This window comes from Dendrobates tinctorius, unplaced genomic scaffold, assembly GCF_039654945.1.
Source record: "Dendrobates tinctorius isolate UK_male_01 unplaced genomic scaffold, ASM3965494v1 ptg000326l, whole genome shotgun sequence".
Taxonomy (NCBI): domain Eukaryota; kingdom Metazoa; phylum Chordata; class Amphibia; order Anura; family Dendrobatidae; genus Dendrobates; species Dendrobates tinctorius.
The window spans coordinates 2,754,747-2,777,337 of NW_027361993.1; positions in this window are offsets into that span (position 1 = coordinate 2,754,747).

The window sequence follows — 22,591 nt, forward strand, 5'->3', positions numbered from 1 at the left end:
AGTACCATATATCTGATGTTATTTTGGGTACATTTTCTCCAAAATTTGGAAGTATGGTGGAAGAGGCCTTGGACGTGGACCTGGGAGGTCCAGCTGGCACTGATGGTGGTGGTGCATCTGCTGGTAGTGGCAAAAGCACAATAGCAGCCAAGGCAGGAGGTGTTGAGCCTGCATCATGGTCTGGCTCTGGAATGCCTGGAAGGCTACCTTTTCTGGGAGTAGGTTAACCGCTTTTAAAGCCGGAGCATCAGGAACTGGTTTTGGCTTACATTGCCGAAACAGACTCCAGCAAATATGCCCTCCTCTTCTGCAGTTTCAAAAAATGCAAGCACTGAGTCGTCAAGTGCTGGCTCCTGGTCAGGAAGAATCCCTTTCCTTGTGTCCTTCACCACCACCAAAAGTGAATGATGCAGCAGGACACACTTCACATTAGTCCATGTAGCTCTTTCCCACATACCATGCCTGGGTTATCAAGTCAAATCGTGAATTCCCCAGTCAAAGATGAATCTGACATGGAGTGTGGGTGGCCAGCCAGGGCGGTGGGGTTAATCGGTACCGGGTCGGTGTCTCAGAGGGATGTGTCATGGTGGTGACCCGGTCCGTGGGCCTGGGCGTCCATGCAAAGGGGTGAATAACGTTTATAGGTGAATGATACGTGACGCCATCTGTTGTTTCTGATCAGATTGACCAGCGCTGCAGTGTCGCTTCTCTGGGACAGATGTTGTGGTGCAGCTAAGATGTAGAAGCCCTGCACAGGTAGGGCCGTAGTCGCAGGGCAGATGAAAGAGTTGGAAGATGGTGTGCAGTGCAGGATGTAGTACTGCCATGCGCCAAGCGCAGGAGAAAGATGACAGACACAGTCGTGCAGTTCCTTTACCAGTACTTGGTAAGTGCCGTACAGGACCCAGAGTACAGATGGAGAAGGAGTTGGTCAGCCTGGAAGCAAAATAGGAATTCTCTCTCTTCAGATAGGTAGTGTGGCCTCCGTTCTAGCGCTTATCAGAGGTACTCGCAGTACTGAGTTCACTGAAGTTCCCCCTGTTGACTCTCTTTTGAAACTTTCTCGTATGGCAGGCAGCCGTAGCCTTTTCCTTCTTGCTCACACAAGTCGCTGCTGGGGCCTCCGAGCCTTAGTTGGGAACAGAGCATTTACAGCTGCTACTTCCTCCGGTTTCTGCTGCAGAACCGTCAGTGTCCCAACAAACTCGGAAACCGGAATCCGGACCATGCGCTCCAGCTAGGAGTGAGCCTTAACTCTGCTCATCCTCCAGCTCCCCTTCTCACATCCACACACTTCCCCTTCCCTTCACAGACTGCCCTAACTTACCTACTCCAGACCACAGAGAGCAGCTCCTCAGCAGTCAGGTTCAGAGGTCTCCCTGCTGGCCTGGAGAGGGAACTGTGTTGTGTGTTGGTTTAACTGCTAGAGAGATCCTTTGTTGCTCCCAAGCATGACATCACACTCCCTAGGAGGAAGGTAATGCCACTGTGGCGACCGTACTCCTGAGGGCGCCACAAGTGCACTGATGCCCAGCCACTGCTAGATGATTCTGCTGGTACATTGACCCAGACCACTACATTCCCCTCGCACTCTACACAGCCAGAATCTGACCCTGATGAAACTCAGGTTCCCCTTCCCACATACTATACCACCTTACACGGTGACAAAGAGGAAGATGCAGATGAAAATGCAGGTTTCTTGAGCAGGTGGGGGGGCATACTCATGGGCGACGGCACTGGCACAGGGCCCCTCATAGTACCCAAAAGTGTCTCTGCCGGTTGGGGGGCCCAGCTGCCGTCAGACACACCGCCGTACTATGAGGGGCCCTGTGCCAGTGCCGTTGCCAACGAGTGGGCCCCTCCTGCTTGCTCAGGATCACAGCACTTGCAAAGTTGAAATACTTACCTCTCCCTGCTCCACCGCCGTGACGTCTTCCGCGTTTCCTGACAGTGACATTCTGGTCAGAGAGTGCGATGACATGACGTCTGTACGTCCTCTGCCTAAACAGTCCAAGTGCAGAGAGATGGAAGATGGGGTCGACGAGGAGTCCAGACTAGTACAGGGATTCCCTAGCGAGGAGACTTATTTAATTGTTTTAAAATTTGGGAGCAATTTTTGGGGAGCACTATACTCTGGAGAATGATATATGGGGCCCACCATACACTGGAGCATTCCAAAGGTGGACATCAGACACTGGAGCAGCATTTACAGGGCCCATTATACACTGGAGCATTAGAAATGGGGCCCATTAAATATGGAGCATTATTTGGGCCCATAACACAGTGGAGCTTCATCCATGGGGACCAACATATACTGTAGCATTATGTGGAGCTCATCATATACTGTTTCAAACATTATATGGGACCAAAGATTCTGTATGGAGAAATATATAGGCCTCATTACTCTGTATAGCGCACTATGAGGTGGCCATAATACTGTATGGAGTAATATACTGTCTGTTTTTGGAGCTATTGGAGAATTTAAAATGGATCAGTCATGTGATGTAAGAAGTGAAGTGTTTTTCATTGTGCTATACCGCTATTTCTCTGCCGTATCAGAGGATCATGAATTGTGGCATGTGTTAAAGGATCCCATTGACACTCTTTGGCCCTGGGCCCATGAAAATCTGGAGCCACCCCCACCCCCCCCCACAACTTTAGCCAAATAACCTCCAGTTTTCAATGCGTAACTATTATTATAAAGTAATTTAAAGTTGACAAGCTTAAGTAATAAGAATTGATGTTTTTGGCATTAAAATGGGCACTGTAGGTGTGTTTCCTGTCCTCCACTCACTGCCGACTTTTCTTCCCCATTGACTTGCATTGGGTTTCGTGTTTCAGTCGGCCTTTGACTTTTCACGATAATCGGCCGATTTCGTTCGACCTGACTTTTGCGAAAGTCGGGTTTCATGAAACCCGACTCGACCCGAAAAAAGGCAAAGTTGCTCATCTCTACTAACTAGTGATGAGCGAGCAGTAAAATACTCAGTGCTTGTTGCTCGGGTCGAGCACATTGGAATACTCAGATACTCGACCCAAGCAACGAGCCCAATGTAGGTCTATGGGAGACCCGAGCATTATTACCGCCATCCCTTGGGGGTCCTTTTAAGGTCTAAAAACATCAGAAAATGATGGAAACACTGCTCAAATGACATGGTGACATCATGGGGATCACCTCTGGAATCATTTCTGACTCCTAGGTCACAGCTGTAAGCATTGTTGTCAGAGATTCATGGCATTTTTACTGGTGCACCAAAACAAAACCAAAATGGATTTTGTCGGGATATGCGGGGGTATGTGGGTCTGTGCGGGGGTATGTAGGTCTGTGCGGGGGTCTGTGCGGGGCTGTGCGGGGATGTATGGGGGTCAATGCGGGAGTATGTGGGGCTGTGCGGGAGTCTGTGAGGAGGTATGCAGGGCTGTGTGGTTGTCTGTTCGGGAGTATGTGGGGGAGTCTGTGCGGGGGTATGCGGGGCTGTGCGGGGGTCTGTGTGGGGGTATGCGGGGCTGTGCAGGGGTATGCAGGGCTTGCTGGAGTCTTTTTGGGGGTCTGTGCTGGGCTGTGCAGAGGTATGTAGGGCTGTACAAGGGTCTGTGCAGGGGGTGCGGGGCTGTGCAGGGGGCTGTGCGGGGTATGTGGGTCTGTGCGGGGGTCTGTGCGGCGGGCTGTGTGGGGGGCTATGGGTCTGTGCGGGGGTCTGTGCGGAGCTGTGCGGGGATGTGTGGGGGTCAATGCGGGAGTATGTAGGGCTGTGCAGGGGTATGCGGGGCTGTGTGGGAGTCTGTGAGGGGGTATGCAGGGCTGTGCGTGTGACTGTGCAGGTCTGTGCGGGAGTCTGTGTGGGAGTCTGTGTGGGGGTATGCGGGGCTGTGCAGGGGTATGCAGGGCTTGTGGGAGTCTGTTTGGGGGTCTGTGCTGGGCTGTGCGGAGGTATGTAGGGCTGTATGAGGGTCTGTGCGGGGGGTGCGGGTCTGTGCGGGTCGCTGTGCGGGGGTATGCAGGAATGTGTTGGGGTGTGCAGGTATGTGGGTCTGTGCGGGGGTCTGTGCAGGACTATGCAGGGGTCTGTGTGGGGCTGTGCGGGGGTCTGTGCAGGGCTGTGCGGAGGTATGTAGGGTTGTGTAAGGGTTTGTGCGGGGGGGTGCGGGTGTGTGCGGGGGGCTGTGCGAGGGTATGTGGGTCTGTGTGGGGGTCTGTGCGGGGCTGTGCAGGGATGTGTGGGGTCAATGCGGGAGTATGCACAGGCATCGGTGGCAGCATCTTAGAGGAGGATTTTTTTTCTCTAACAAGATGGCGCTGCTGGTGCCTGTGCAATAGCAGCTATCAGCGATTACTAATAGCTGATACTGGGCAGGCACTACCAGTGCCATCTTGGAAGAGGAACTATTTTTTCCTCTAGCAACATGGCACCGCTGGTGCCTGCGCAATACCAGCTATCGGTGATCGCTGATAGCATATACTCAGAAATGATGGTATTATGGATAGTTTATTGGCAAATGGAGTCAGAATTGTCTCTAGGAGGGCACCAACTCTGGGCAATTTTTTGTCCCCTAGTCTATATAATGCCAATAGAAATTCCAAAATAAGTAATTTGTTATCAACAATGGGTTACTACAAATGCGGTCAATTTCCCAGTAAAACATGTCCTTTTTCATCAAAAACTTTATATTTCTCTAACTCTGCAAGCAATAAAAATTATAAGATTAAGGAGTTTCTGAACTGCAATTCCAATCATGTAGTTTATATAATTGAATGCAATAAGTGTAATTTGAAATATGTGGGTTCCACTATTCGCAAATTAAAGGACAGGATACGAGAACACTTATATGATATACAGTCATATGTAAAAGTTTGGGCACCCCTATTAATGTTAACCTTTTTTCTTTATAACAATTTTGGTTTTTGCAACAGCTATTTCAGTTTCATATATCTAATAACTGATGGACTCAGTTATATTTCTGGATTCAAATGAGGTTTATTGTACTAACAGAAAATGTGCAATCTGCATTTAAACAAAACTTGACCTGTGCAAAAGTATGGGCACCTTTATCATTTTCTTGATTTGAACACTCCTAACTACTTTTTACTGACTTCCTGAAGCACTAAATTGGTTTTGTAACCTCATTGAGCTTTGAACTTCATAGCCAGGTGTATCAAATCATGAGAAAAGGTATTTAAAGTGGCCACTTGCAAGTAGTTCTCCTATTTGATTCTCCTATGAAGAGTGGCATCATGGGCTCCTCAAAACAACTCTCAAATAATCTGAAAACAAAGATTATTCAACATAGCTTTTCAGGGGAAGGATACAAAAAGTTGTCTCAGAGATTTAACCTGTCAGTTTCCACTGTAAGGAACATAGTAAGGAAATGGAAGAACACAGGTACAGTTCTTGTTAAGCCCAGAAGTGGCAGGCCAAGAAAAATATCAGAAAGGCAGAGAAGAAGAATGGTGAGAACAGTCAAGGACAATCCACAGACCACCTCCAAAGACCTGCAGCATCATCTTGCTGCAGATGGTGTCACTGTGCATCGGTCAACAATACAGCGCACTTTGCACAAGGAGAAGCTGTATGGGAGAGTGATGCGAAAGAAGCCGTTTCTGCAAGCACGCCACAAACAGAGTCGCCTGAGGTATGCAAAAGCACATTTGGACAAGCCAGTTACATTTTGGAAGAAGGTCCTGTGGACTGATGAAACAAAGATTGAGTTGTTTGGTCATACAAAAAGGCGTTATTGCATGCGCTGTATTGTTGACCGATGCACAGTGACACCATCTGCTGCAAGATGATGCTGCAGGTCTTTGGAGGTGGTCTGTGGATTGTCCTTGACTGTTCTCACCATTCTTCTTCTCTGCCTTTCTGATATTTTTCTTGGCCTGCCACGTCTGGGCTTAACAAGAACTGTACCTGTGTTCTTCCATTTCTTTACTATGTTCCTCACAGTGGAAACTGACAGGTTAAATCTCTGAGACAACTTTTTGTATCCTTCCCCTGAAAAGCTATGTTGAATAATCTTTGTTTTCAGATCATTTGACAGTTGTTTTGAGGAGCCCATGATGCCACTCTTTATAGGAGAATCAAATAGGAGAACTACTTGCAAGTGGCCACTTTAAATACCTTTTCTCATGATTTGATACACCTGGCTATGAAGTTCAAAGCTCAATGAGGTTACAAAACCAATTTAGTGCTTCAGGAAGTCAGTAAAAAGTAGTTAGGAGTGTTCAAATCAAGAAAATGATAAGGGTGCCCATACTTTTGCACCGGTCAAATTTTGTTTAAATGCAGATTGCACATTTTCTGTTAGTACAATAAACCTCATTTGAATCCAGAAATATAACTGAGTCCATCAGTTATTAGATATATGAAACTGAAATAGCTGTTGCAAAAACCAAAATTGTTATAAAGAAAAAAGGTTAACATTAATAGGGGTGCCCAAACTTTTACATATGACTGTAGCACAACCCACTACTCGTCACATGTCCAATGTGTCGAGACATTTTATTACAGTTCATAATAGAGACACTACATGTTGCAAAATATATGCAATAGAACAGATTAAAAAAACATACGGGATGGAGATGGGGAAAAACTTTTGCGCAACAGGGAAGCATTGTGGATCTATCTTTTAGATACATGTATACCAACAGGATTAAATCTTAGAAGAGAGTTCGTGTTACACTATTGTTTTTTTCTTTTTTTTATGTTAATTAATTGTGAAATACTTATTGTAAAATTATTGTTATGATGTGCGTTGGTTTTTCATGGTTTTTATATTTTTTGTCTTTTTATTTAATTCATTCCATTCACCTGTTCATCTGCTTGAAATTCTACCCTGCTGTTCCTTGAGGTTAATCTGAGTTTGAGAACACATGGTGATCGATACACGTCCAGGTCCTCCTTGGGCAATTTCCTTCTAGTAATCCCAGCTGGGTATACCATTATGATGAATATATCAGCCATGTTATTGTTTTATTGAAAATAATAAAGATTTTGGTGGAGACATGTTCTTACTCGAGCTTTCTAGGTTCCATTGAGAACAACGAGGGGTGAGCTGAATCATTTACAATTTTCATCCCTATAATAACACCTTTAGCATATCCCCACCCCACTAACCCTGTCTCACCCCCTCCAACCCATTGTCATGCTGGCCTCTGCCAACACCGCGAAGGGGAGTGGTGGCTTGCTCAGGCCATTACTTACTGATTGGAAATTTAGCCTGTGAGCCCCAATGGTAAGGGCAATGATGATGTCTGTAAAGTGCTGTGTAATTAATTGGGCTATATAAGGCTAGTTTCAGACTAGTGTTTCTGGTCGCAGCGCAGGGCTGCTGCTAAGCCCCGCCCTAGCCGCGCCCCCTCCTGTCATCTCCTCCTCCGATCGCATGACTGTGCATGCGATCAATGTACCCTACACTTAGCGTTGGGTGCACTGATCTTGCGCTGGTCTGATTTTGCCGGTGCTGTGCCCTTTTGGCGCTGCGCCCAGCACACAAAAGCGCACTGTGTTGCATTTTTGTGCGCTCGGCGCAGCGCCAGCGAAATCAGACCAGCTCACGATCAGCGCACGCAACGCTAAGTGTAGGGTACGCTGATTGCATGCACAGTCATGCGATCGGAGGAGGAGATGACAGGAGGGGGTGCGGCCGAGGGCTGGGCTTAGCGGCGGCCCTGTGCTGCACCCAGAAATGCTAGTCTGAAACTAGCCTAAGTGAGTAAAATAAATACATTTTTTTATTTGCCCATGTTGGGACCTAGTGTTTCCCCAAAGTTTGGGAATCGCAAGGTAAAAATTATTTCTTTATATAATCCACAGATTAGTTTTTTGGGACATATTAAAAAAATCGACCATAATGACTTCAAGATGTAACTCCTGTCAACGTCAAAACCAACAGAGTTAACATAAATATGGCAGTTATCAGCGTGACCCATATACTTGGGCGCCATTACAATGATATCCTCTGCTGTGTTGGATTGGCAAAAATGGATTGACACATCAGAATTTGCTAGAGCCAGATTTGCTGTCATTCAGTTTATGGTTCATAACCAAATAAAATACTGCTATATCGTTTTCGGGGGAACAGCTTTCAGTGGAGCAAATAGCTATCATTCCCCAGCTGAATTATTTTCTGCATTATGACTTTAAAAGGGCAAAAATGTGTCTCAGCTGAAAATGATTCTCTCCTTCTGCAGCTTCAGTCAATACCGGAGCCTGACGTTTATCAACTCTATTGCAATCTGGAAAAGGGAGGAAAAAAGTGATGGCTTCTAACCGGCTCAATATTTATATTCTGCCTTATAAAATATTACACTTCTGTAAGAATCCATTACAACTCAATCTTGTCTTCGCTCCCAGGATGGCGCATCTGAATAATCCAGTGATTGCGGACGACAGATATGGCAGAGGTGACAGTAGATTAATATCTCTTTAATAAGCTATAATAATCATGACACCCAAGGTGACAGTTCAATTTTCTAATAACAGATGGCTTCTATCACAGCCCACTGTTACATTGTTGTGTAATGCTTGGGAAAGATAATACAACAGTTGGGGAGAATGGAAGCCGGTCTATCTCATCAACGTCCTATTAAATCAATCACTCCACGCGGATGGACATTTCTCACTGCCGTAACTGCTTGTGGGGAACTTAATGGCATTAGGAATAATGGCTGAGCAGGAAAAGAATACTGAGTATTGTGAACACGTAGCAGAATGGCGCTGTATAAGGAGCGCCTACTGAGATGTATGCTTTCACGCAGAATGATTTCTTTGCATATGAAAAGCAAGGTATACATGTATATATTTAGACACATACAGATGTTTTAAGAGTGAGAGCAGGAAATAGAGAAATAGACTGACATATAGATATATGAGATATTTTTACATGATTTTGAGCTCCACACAATTAAATAGCAGGAAGAAAATTAGAGAAAAAAAAAACAAAACGTAAACTTAAGGATATATAGATAGACAGAGAGACAGAAAGATAAACAGATAGATAGAGGTCTTCTACCCTTAATTAAGTTTTAGTGCTGTTCCATGTTAGATAGATAGCTAGATAGATAGATAGATAGACAGACAGATTGATAGATAGATAATAGATAGATAGATAGATAATAGATAGATAGATAGATAATAGATAGATAATAGATAGATAGATAGATAGATATATAATAGATAGATAGATAGATAGATAATAGATAAATAGATAATAGATAGATAATAGACAGATAATAGACAGATAATAGATAGATAGATAATAGATAGATAATATATAGATAGATAGATAGATAATAGATAGATAGATAATAGATAGATAGATAGATAGATAGATAATAGATAAATAGATAATAGATAGATAATAGATAGATAATAGATAGATAAATAATAGATAGATAGATAACAGACAAATAGATAATAGATAGATAATAGATAATAGATAGATAGATAATAGATAGATAGATAATAGATAGATAATAGATAGATAGATAGATAATAGATAATAGATAGATGATAGATAGATAGATAGATAATAGATAATAGATAGATAATGGATAATAGATAGATAATAGATAGATAGATAAATAATAGATAGATAGATAGATAGATAATAGATAGATAATAGATAGATAGATAGATAATAGATAGATAATAGATAGATAATGGATAATAGATAGATAGATAGATAGATAGATAGGTAGATAGATGATAGATAGATAGATAGATAGATAGATAGATAGATAGATAGATAGATAGATATGAAATGAAAAAAATCAGGCAGCACTCTAGTTCAAGTAAAAATTGTGGACTTTAATCCAGCACCAAGTGGTGCAACGTTTCGACCTCTTTGTCAAGAAACAAGTAATGTGTTAATAACGATTACCATCCCAAATTCACTACAGTGCTATGTTTTACAGACCACAAAAACTTGATTGCATATTTTACTTGGTATACAGCGCAGACATTTCAAGTTTTTGTGGTCTGTAAAACATAGCACTGTAGTGAATTTGGAGTGGTAATCGTTATTAACACATTACTTGTTTCTTTACTGCGTAACATTATTACCTTGGCGATGAGTACCCCTATATTTGTAACCATTGACGATACATATGTTTGTTCCCATTAATGGTGTTTACTGTATAACCGGTCTCAACGGGTACATCTTTTTTAGTTGACATGTGTTTAAACCTTTTATGTGCACATTTTAATTGTTTGTATATATCTCCATACAGATTCAGCTTGAAAAGGGCATGTTCGTGCTGAAACGTTGCAGAAGTTATTCTGTTTTTCAATTCGGTCATCCTTTGTTTTTCATTTTTTGTATGGTGGTGGTATTTGCCTCATTGGTCTATATTGTACAATAAAATTTTCACTTGAGTGCCCAAGTTTTTTGTTATTCAGCGCCCATCAGTCACTGCCTGCTTTTGCTGTTAACAGTTGAATATAACTCTCAAAATTGTCCCCTGATAGCGCTGATCGCAGAGTGATCAGGGAACAGTGATGTGAACTGTCTTCAGCACCACGAGCCGGGGAACAGCGCAAACAGAAATGCTGATTCCCAGGTGCCGATACGTGTCACACTGATGACACTGGGATGTCATCCGTGTGACATCAGTGTGCATGTGTGCGGGACGTTTTGTGACCCGTGATGCTACCTAAACACTGATGTCTGAAAGTGCCCTAAGTGGAAAATCAATGATTTACAGAACCTTTGCCGATTTTGATGACTTTTAGGAAAAATGCTTGGGAATATGAACACCAATCTGAACTCAAATTTGAGATTGGCAAACATTTTCCAAATGAGTTTGCTCATCTCTAGTTATAAATATCCATATGACCCTTGGCTTAATACAGTTTACGCATCCCTGTTTTAAATGATCTCTGGTTGTTACAAGACTCTAAGGTCTCTAGTATTCGTAGAACACTAATACAGCCATCTATATTTTAAGTCAATCAGCTTTTATGCAGATTATATTCATTTGTAAGCTGTTGAGTTGCTTAGGTTAGACCTGCATGGTCCATATCACTATGTTTGAGAAGGTGTGTAATTTATGTCAACTGTGCATATATAATGATACACATGATAATACCTAGATTATACCATCATGGACTATGTAGCTATGTATAAAAAGATAGACAACTTATGCCAGCAACTACTGTATATCTAAATTGAAGTCTTCAATCAGAGGCTGGACAGACATCTGTCTGGGATGGTTTAGTGAATCCTGCTTTGAGCAGGGGGTTGGACACGATGACCCTGGAGGTCCCTTCCAACTCTACCATTCTATGATTCTATAATTCTATTAAATTCCTTGTACACACTGGAATACCCAAGTTATACCAACCAGATTTATATCACTTTATGCAAGAAATTGAAGAAATTATACAAGTTGTCTCTTTAATTATATACTATGTGATACCCAGGTTATACCAGCATGGTCCATATTACTATTTAGATGAAGATATATACATTTACCATTTCTTTAGGTTCTATCAGTATGCTCCATATCACTATGTACAAGGAGATATGTAACTTATATACATATCATTGTAAATATATAACTTATAGCAGATGTATATACTACATATACAGTAACTATAAAGGAGAAGATTCTGCTCAATGTTGCGGTGTACCCACTTATAATTAAATATACAGATCGTCTTTAACCTTAGACCATAATGTAAACTTGTATTAACAAGACTCATTGATTTTAACATGTTTTTAATGAGACATCATATCAAATAACAATGACAGGGGTGATTTATTGGTAAACACAATTGGGGCAGTGTTGCTGGTGGGGGACCCATAAGTCTTCATTTCCAAACCATTGTCAACTTGAAAGGTCAATAAGTAGCCTTAATTAGATTGTTTGGGTTCTATGAGCTTGGAATGTTAAGTGCGGGGGTCGAATCAATGAGGACTGGAACCTGGCTACCGTATGCATGTCTTGTAGAGTCAAAGAAAGCAAAAGTGATGTATAAACAGTTATGTGAGATGATGTATAACAGGACGCTGTGGAATTATAAAGGTTTACTGCAACTTAAATAAACACATGTGCACAGCAGTATGCGGAACAAATGTGAGGCTGAGAACTGCAGTGCAGCTACTTACAATATATATGTAACATTGGGAGCCATATCGTTCTCTAACGTACATGGCATAGCAAATGAACAAGTGAAGGAAACCACATGAGTTCACAGGATAGCACTATAGCATGGCACCATATACATACAACTTGCCGTATGAGCATCATGTGACTGGCAACATTTGTTTACAAATAGGGTAACATTTAAAATGCTATAGGATGTATGCTGCATACCATGGCAAGCAATGGAGATGTGAATAGTTATGGGTACACCTATTTAATTGGTATAAATACTGACTCCTCTAGCCAAGAAATTAACTGCCATAATGTTTCCTACTATGTGGAAAAATATAACTACTATAATGCTGTCATTATGTACAAAAATACAATTACTATACTGATATGTACAGGAATAGAACTAGATCCTACTTTGGCCTACATATAGAAAAATATTACAACTATAACACTATCCATTTGTACAGCAATAGAACTAATACAATACTGTTCCTATGTACAAGAATATTACTAATATAATGCTGCCTACTATGTACAAAAATATAATTACTATAATAATGCTCCTATGTACAAGAATATAACTACTATAATACTGCCCCTATGTACAAGAAGATAACTACTATAATACTGTCCTCTATGTACAAGAATATAACTACTATAATACTGCTCCTATGTACAAGAATATAACTTCTATAATACTGCCCCTATGTACAAGAATATAACTACTATAATACTGCTTCTATGTACAAGAATATACCTACTATAATACTGCCCCTATGTACAAGAATATAACTACTATAATACTGCCCCTATGTACAAGAATATAACTACTATAATACTGCCCTCTATGTACAAGAATATAACTACTATAATACTGCTCCTATGTACAAGAATATAACTACTATAATACTGCTTTTATATACAAGAATATAACTACTATAATACTGCCCTCTATGGACAAGAATATAACTACTATAATACTGCCCTCTATGTACAAGAATATACCTACTATAATACTGCTCCCTATTTACAAGAATATAACTACTATAATACTGCCCCTATGTACAAGAATATAACTACTATAATACTGCTCCTATGTACAAGAATATAACTACTATAATACTGCCCCTATGTACAAGAATATAACTACTGTAATACTGCTCCTATGTACAAGAATATAACTACTATAATACTGCTCCTATGTACAAGAATATACCTACTATAATACTGCCCCTATGTACAAGAATATAGCTACTGTAATACTGCCCCTATGTACAAGAATATAACTACTATAATACTGCCCTCTATGTACAAGATATACCTACTATAATACTGCTCCCTATATACAAGAATATAACTACTATAATACTGGCCCTATGTACAAGAATATAGCTACTATAATACTGCCCCTTTGTACAAGAATATAACTACTATAATACTGCTCCTATGTACAAGAATATAACTGCTATAATACTGCCCCTATGTACAAGAATATAGCTACTATAATACTACCCCTATACAGAAGAATAAAAATATTGCCCCTATCTGCAAGAATATAACTTACAATACTGCCCCCTATGTACAAGAATATAAGTATTAAAATACTGTCCCTATGTACAAGAAAATAACTATGATAACACTTCTTACTATGGACAAGAAAATAACTACTGCAATACTGCTACTACATTGGGGAAAATAAGTATTTGATACACTGCCAATTTTGCAAGCTTTCACTCTTAGAATAAATGGAGATGTCTGCAATTTGTATTGTAAGCACATTTCGCCTATGAGAGACAGAACCTTAAAAAAGTCTCGAAAATCACATTGTATGATTTCTGCATAATTAACTTGCATTTTATTGCATGAAATAAGTATTTGATACAATACAAAAAAAAGAACTAATCCAGTCCAAGACCTTGAAATGCTTCTTACGGCACTATTCCTTAGTTTCCCTGGCTGTGTGTTTCAGGTTATTGTCATGCTGGAAGACCCAGCCACAACCCATCTTCAATGCTTTTACTAACGGAAAGAGGTTGCTGGCCAAAATCTTGCAATATATGACCTCATCCATGCTCCCTTCAATATGGTGTAGTCATCCTCTCCCCATTGCAGAAAAGCACCACCAAAGTATAATGTTTCCCCCACTGTGATTCACGGTTGGGACTGTGTTCTTGAGTTGTACTCATCCTTCTTCTTCCTCCAAAAAGTTCTATTTTGGTCTCATCTGGCCAAATAGCCTTCTCCCATAATCCAGACAGTCACTGGCAAACTTCAAAAAGCCCTGGCATGAGCAGTGGTCCCTTGCATGTCCTACAGGATTTTAATATATGATGGCATAGTGTGTTACTAATGGTAATGTTTGAGACTGTGGTCCCAGTTCTCTTCAGGACATTGACCAGGTTCTCCCATGTAGTTCTGGGCTGACTCCTGACTTTTCTCAGAAACATCCTTAACCAATAAGGTGAGAGCTTGCATGGAGCCCCAGACCAAGGAAGATTGACAGTCATCTTGTGTTTCTTTCATATTCTATTAATTGTGCCAACAGTTGTTGCCTTCTCACCAAGCTGCGTGACTATTATCCTGTAGCCCATCTCAGCCTTGTGAAGGTCTACAATTTTGTCCCTGGTGTCCTTAGACAGCTCTTTGGTCTTGTCCATGGTGGAAAAGGTTGGAGTGTAATTAATTGAGTTTTTGGACATGTGTCTTTCATATAAATAACAAGTTCACAAAGGTGCAATTGATACAGGTAATGAGTGCAGAGAAGTAGGGCTTTTTAAAAAAAAAACTAACAGGTCTGTGAGAGCCCGAATTCTTGCTGGTTGGAAGGTGATCAAATACTTATTTCATGCAATAAAATGCACTTTAATTTCCATATAAACTCGAGTATAAGCCGACCCGAGTATAAGTCGAGGCACTTAATTTTGCCACAGAAAACTGGGTAAGTCGGGTATGCATTGTCCCCTCATCCCTGTCCTGCTATGTGTCTCCCCCCATCAAGTCCTGCTATGTGTGGCTCCCCCTGTTGTATGTATGGCTCACATGGTCCTGCATGGCTCACATCCCCCTGCATGGCTCACCCCCCAGCATGGCTCACACTACCCCTGCATGGCTCAAACCTCCCCAGCATGGCTCTCACCCCCCTGCATGGCTCACCCCCCTGCATGACTCACCACCCCTCAGCATGGTTCACAACCCCCCAGCATGGTTCACAACGCCCTCATAGCTCACAACCCTTCAGCATGGCTCACACACCCCCATCCTACTCACCCTTTTCGCGCGTCCCTGCAATGCATCTCTGTCCCGTGCCGGCAGCTCTTCCTTGTTACTGTGTTCAGCGGTGATGTGGTAATGCTCATTAAGGTAATGAATATGCATTCCACGCCTATGGTAGTGGAGACGCATGCATATTCATTACCTTAATGAGCGGTACCATATGACATCTGAACACAGGTTGAAGCTGCCAGCGCTGGGACAGAGATGCAGTGCTGGAGATGCAGTGACAGAGGGTGAGTGTAGATGTCTTCTGGAAGCCCCCTCCCCCGCCAGCTTTCTGGACAATGACTTGTGTATAAGCTGAGGGGGACGTTTTCAGCACAAAAAAAGTGCTGAAAATCTTGGCTTATACACGAGTATATTTAAAAATCCTACAATGTGATTTTCTGCTTTTGATTTTTAGATTGTGTCTCTCACAGTTGAATGTACCTACGATAAAAATTACAGTCCTCTCCATTCTTTGTAGTTGGGAAAACTTGCAAAATCAGCAGAGCATGAAATACTTACTTTTCCCACTGTATATAAAAGAATATAACTACTATATTACTGCCCCCTGTGTACAGTAATATAACCACTATAGTACTGACTCCGCTGTACAAAAATATAACTATTATAATGCTGCTTCCATGCACAAGAATATAACTACTATAATACTGCCCCTATGTACAAGAATATAACTATTATAATACTGCTCATATGTACCAGAGTATAACTACTATACACTGACTAGCAATAGGGTAACAATGTTTTGAACTTTTCACTTTAAGGCTCCATATCTCACCATCCATTAGTCTAAAGGGTCTTTTACACATAGTGATATCGCTAGCGATATCGCTAAAGCGTCACCGATTTTGTGACGCAACAGCGATATAGCTAGCGATCTCGCTACATGTGACACTTACCTCCGACCGGTCCCCCCGCTGGATATCGCTGATCGCGCGAGAACGTCCTGGGCTGTTTTCTTCTTGCTTGGAGTCCCACTGGCGCCGACGAGAGACACATGGACGCAGGTGGAAGACATCATCGCTGCCGTCTGACAGGTAAGTAACGACCGCTGAGCATCTTTGCGTCACTGATGAGATCTGCCTGTTTGGCAGCTCACTAGCGACCATTTAGCGATGCACCAGAGATCCTGACCAGGTCGTATCATTGTCGGGATCGCTGATGCATTGCTTAAAGTAACGGGACCTTTAGTTATGAAGATTCTTGTCATGCCATTGCATTGTTATTGTTTTGCTTCTGAAGGTGGAAAAATGTTATTCTTCCTGTATACTACAAAATGCAACCTGTTACTGTATCACATTGCGTAATAGCTCAGTGCATTATTATGTTGATTTCCAAGTAAAAAAAGTCACTGGCTCAAATCAAAGGGCAGCCATGAAGAAGATTTCCCCCCAAAAAAGAGAAACAGCATCATCCAGCTCATCGATAGCGGTCTCTCTCGAAGAAAGTTGTCAAACTGCATCATATGAGTGCCATGACAGTTGGAAGAATACAAAATAAAGTCCATCAATCCTTTCAAAAGCCAAGATGTAGAGGTCCACACAAAATATCGGAGTCATCAAGTCTGCTCATCGCAAAGTCTATCAGTTCTGGGGGGACAAACGTGGCAGTGGAAGTGACTCGTATTGTACGGTGCGACGCAAGTTGCACAAATTTGGAATGGTGGCCTGAAAAAAGGTGAAGAAGCTTCGACTTCAATATCATCATAAGTGTTGGCTCAAGTTTGCAAAAATGTATGAATAGTGGACAGTAGCAGGTTGTAAATTGGTGATTTGGAGCAATGAGATGAAAGTCAACAGATTAGACTCTGATAGGTGCAAATGAGTCTGTAACAAACAAAGGGAAAAGAGGCTAATGGATGGAGAAATTGAAGGGACTGTGAAGTTTGGTGGAGGAAGCCTGATGATATGGGGTTGTTTCACAGCCAAAGGTGTTGAATACTTGACCAGGATCGATGGGTGTCTCAATGTTGAGATATATGTGAGTACCCTACAAGATGAGTTACTTCATACACTCAAATACTATGGATATGAAAATGACAACATGATGTTCCAGGAGGAAGCATAAGTCAAGATTGGGGAACAAATGGTTCAATGACAATGAAGTAGAAGAGCTGGATTGTCCCCCACAATTCCCAAACCTCAACCCATTCAAACATTTTTGGGTAGAGTTGAAGAAAAAAATCTCTAAACATGCTCAAGTGAGTAGACCAGGTCACCAAGTTTAGAATCATAGAATCGTAGAGTTGGAAGGGACCTCCTGGGCCATCTGGTCCAACCCCCTGCTCAAAGCAGGATTCGCTAAATCATCCCAGTCAGATGTCTGTCCAGCCTCTGTTTGAAGACTTCCATTGAAGGAGAACTCACCACTTCTCGTGGCAGCCTGTTCCACTCATTGATCACTCTAACTGTCAAAAAGTTTTTTCTAATATCTAATCTGTGTCTCCTCCCATTCAGTTTCATCCCATTGCTTCTAGTCTTTCCTTGTGCAAATGAGAATAAAGTTGATCCTTCTACAATGTGACAGCCCTTTAGATATTTGTAGACAGCAATTAAGTCTCCTCTCAGTCTTCTCTTTTGCAAACTAAACATTCCCAAATCCTGCAACCTTTCCTCATAAGACAGGGTTTGCAGACCGGTCACCATTCTGGTCGCTCTTTTCTGAACTTGCTCCAGTTTGTTGATGTCTTTTTTATTTGGACATCAGGACATTTTAGGCAGTATACCGCTGCTATTTTTATTGCACTAGTTTGGTTTGTTTTTGAGCACAAGCGCACTTTACATTTTTAATATAATTCAATAAAGGTTATTTTTTATACTGTATATACCCCCCAAAGTGCTATTGTTAAGTTGACCAGTATGCACCAACTTTGGAACTGTGTAGAAAAGACCTGGGATCAGATTTCGGGGGACACATGATTGAATCTGATCGAGAGCATGCCCAAAAGAATTCAGACAGTGTTGAAAGCCAAAGGTGGATTTACAAAATACTAACAAAATAATAAAAGTATTAATTTAGATTTTAAGGAGCAAAACAGTAACAATGCAGTGACATGACAAGAATCTGCATAACTATGCATATGCAAAATAGTTGCAAGTCAAATTTATGTATGAAATAGCCAAGGTGATTGTCTATAAAATGTTGGTAGTCTCACGTTCGAAGCATTAGTGGATAGTGAGATATGGAGCCTGAAAGTCAAAAGTTAAAAGTATTGTTACCTTTTTGCTTGTCAGTGTAATACTGTTCTTATGGACAAGAACATTATTATGATAATCCTGCTCCCTATGTAGATGGATATAACTTTTATAATAATACCTTACTAGAAGTAGAAAATTAAAGAAAATATAGAATCAATTAACAATGAAGTGTCATCAGTGACGTCATTTTTAGGAGCTGGGCTAGTCCCTGCTGTACTGAGCATGCATTGGTTGTGAATATCCAACCTATGCTCAGTACAAGGTCCCTTGTTACTGTGCAACATTCTTTTTAATGCACAGTGACAGTGTGCTCCCTCGCCGGCTCTAATTAGAATTGGAAGTGATGAGCCAGCAACAGAGCGCACTGTCAGTACGCATTGTAAGGAGTGACTGTGGTGAGCAGAAACTAGTCCTTTACCTGAAAGTGACAACTGAGCATTAATGACTATTATGGACTATGTAATTGTATTTTTCACTTGAAAAAGACGCTAGTCCAGCGTTGAAATGCCTTGTGGAAATAAAAATCGTTTAACTCATCTGGGTCCCATGTAGAGGTGAGTGAATATTTCAGTGTTCGATTCGGATTATGTTTGCCGAATTTGCAATTTTCACTGATTAAATTGTTGAATATTCGCCAAACATTACCAAATGTCATTCACGTCAATGGGAGGCAAAAACAAACGCATGCACACATTTGAACAGCCCCAAATGCTGCCAAAACACATCAAATGAGGGACAGACACCAGGAAAGTGGCCTCAATTCACCCACAGTACAAACTGCAGAAGAGAACTGAGGAAATCAGCCAGGCATGAGGTATCGGGGTCAGGGACAGCATTTACAGCTTTCCAATGAACGTCGCAGTAAAGGTACTGTCACACTTAGCGATGCACCAGTGATCCCGACCAGCGATATGATGCTGTCAGGAACGCTGGTGCATCGCTAAGTGGTCGCTAGTGAGCTGCCACACAGGCAGATCTCATCAGCGACATCGCTGGGGACGGGGGTCGCTACTTACCTGTCACACCAGGCGATCCTTCGTCCTCCCGCCCGGCTCCACGCTCAACGCTCATCTCTCCACAGGAAGCGCCGCAGGAAGCTGACAACGAGAAACAGTCCTGGACGTTCTCGCGCGATCAGCGATAACCAGCGGGGGAGTCGGTCGGAGGTAAGTATCAGACACAGCGATGTCGCTAGCAATATCGCTATAACATCACAAGTTATAGCGATATTGCTAGCAATATCGCTAAGTGTGACAGGCCCTTAAGACGAGGTGGGTGAGGCATTGGTGTAAAAAACAAAAAAGAAAAAGCAGGCCACTGAGGAATGCACACTACTAGAGTTGAGCAACTTTTGGTTTTTTAGGGTCGCGTTTCGTTTCGTGAAACCCGACTTTTCCAAAAGTCGGGTCGAGCAAGATCGTCCGATTATAGGGAAAAGTCGGGGTCGTCCCGAAACACGAAACCCAATGTAAGTCAATGGGGAATAAAAGTCGGCAATGAGAGGAGGACAGGAAACACACCTACAGTGCCCATTTGAATGCCAAAAGCATCAATTCTTCTTACTTAAGCTTATCAACCTTAATTAACTTCATAATACAAGTTACGCACTGAAAAATGGGGGTTATTTGGCTAAAGTTGTGGGGGGGGAGGGCTGGCTGCTGTTTTTCATGTGCCCTGGGCGAAAGAGCCCCCCTTTAACACATACCACAACTCATCATGCTCCGATACGGCAGAGAAATAGCGGTATAGTACAATGAAAAATACTTCACTTTTTACATCTCATGACGAGGCCCATTTATTTCTCCATACAGAATCATTGGTCCCATATAATGTTTGAAACAGTATATGATGAGCTCCACATAATGCTACAGTATATGTTGGTCCCCATGGATGAAGCTCCACTGTCTTATGGGCCCAAATAATGCTCCAAACATAATGGGCCCCATTTCTAATGCTCTAGTGTATAATGGGCCCTGTAAATGCTGCTCCAGTGTCTGATGTCCACCTTTGGAATGTTCCAGTGTATGGTGGGCCCCATCTATCATTCTCAGACGGTGTTAGGCCCAGTATGGATTGCACGTGATTGCACAAAGGTTAGAAAGGGTACCGTATCCCCAGATAACATGTATGGATAGCGTACACATTCAAAATATATGTCTCAGGAGGCAGGCTCAGACGGTGTTAGGCCCAGTATGGATTGCACGTGATTGCACAAAGGTTAGAAAGGGTACCGTATCCCCGGATAACATGTATGGATATCTTGTCTCAGGAGGCAGGCTCAGACGGTGTTAGGCCCAGTATGGATTGCACGTGATTGCACAAAGGTTAGAAAGGGGACCGTATCCCCAGATAACATGTATGGATAGCGTACGCATTCAAAATATATGTCTCAGGAGGCAGGCTCAGACGGTGTTAGGCCCAGTATGGATTGCACGTGATTGCACAAAGGTTAGAAAGGGTACCGTATCCCCAGATAACATGTATGGATAGCGTACACATTCAAAATATAAGTCTCAGGAGGCAGGCTCAGACGGTGTTAGGCCCAGTATGGATTGCACGTGATTGCACAAAGGTTAGAAAGGGTACCGTATCCCCGGATAACATGTATGGATAGCGTACACATTCAAAATATATGTCTCAGGAGGCAGGCTCAGACGGTGTTAGGCCCAGTATGGATTGCACGTGATTGCACAAAGGTTAGAAAGGGTACCGTATCCCCAGATAACATGTATGGATAGCGTACACATTCAAAATATATGTCTCAGGAGGCAGGCTCAGACGGTGTTAGGCCCAGTATGGATTGCACGTGATTGCACAAAGGTTAGAAAGGGTACCGTATCCCCGGATAACATGTATGGATAGCGTACACATTCAAAATATATGTCTCAGGAGGCAGGCTCAGACGGTGTTAGGCCCAGTATGGATTGCACGTGATTGCACAAAGGTTAGAAAGGGTACCGTATCCCCAGATAACATGTATGGATAGCGTACACATTCAAAATATATGTCTCAGGAGGCAGGCTCAGACAGTGTTAGGCCCAGTATGGATTGCACGTGATTGCACAAAGGTTAGAAAGGGTACCGTATCCCCGGATAACATGTATGGATAGCGTACACATTCAAAATATATGTCTCAGGAGGCAGGCTCAGACGGTGTTAGGCCCAGTATGGATTGCACGTGATTGCACAAAGGTTAGAAAGGGTACCGTATCCCCAGATAACATGTATGGATAGCGTACACATTCAAAATATATGTCTCAGGAGGCAGGCTCAGACAGTGTTAGGCCCAGTATGGATTGCACGTGATTGCACAAAGGTTAGAAAGGGTACCGTATCCCCAGATAACATGTATGTATAGTGTACACATTCAAAATATATGTCTCAGGAGGCAGGCTCAGACGGTGTTAGGCCCAGTATGGATTGCACGTGATTGCACAAAGGTTAGAAAGGGTACCGTATCCCCAGATAACATGTATGGATAGCGTACACATTCAAAATATATGTCTCAGGAGGCAGGCTCAGACGGTGTTAGGCCCAGTATGGATTGCACGTGATTGCACAAAGGTTAGAAAGGGTACCGTATCCCCGAATAACATGTATGGATAGCGTACACATTCAAAATATATGTCTCAGGAGGCAGGCTCAGACGGTGTTAGGCCCAGTATGGATTGCACGTGATTGCACAAAGGTTAGAAAGGGTACCGTATCCCCAGATAACATGTATGGATAGCGTACACATTCAAAATATATGTCTCAGGAGGCAGGCTCAGACGGTGTTAGGCCCAGTATGGATTGCACGTGATTGCACAAAGGTTAGAAAGGGTACCGTATCCCCGGATAACATGTATGGATAGCGTACACATTCAAAATATATGTCTATACATCAGGAGGCAGGCTCAGACGGTGTCAGGCACAGTATGGATTTGACGGCCCAGATTACACAGTGGAGGAGCAGGGAGAGGTAAAGATTGCAAATGCTGGGGCCCTGCCCAAGCAAGGAGGGCCCACTCGTTGGCGTCGG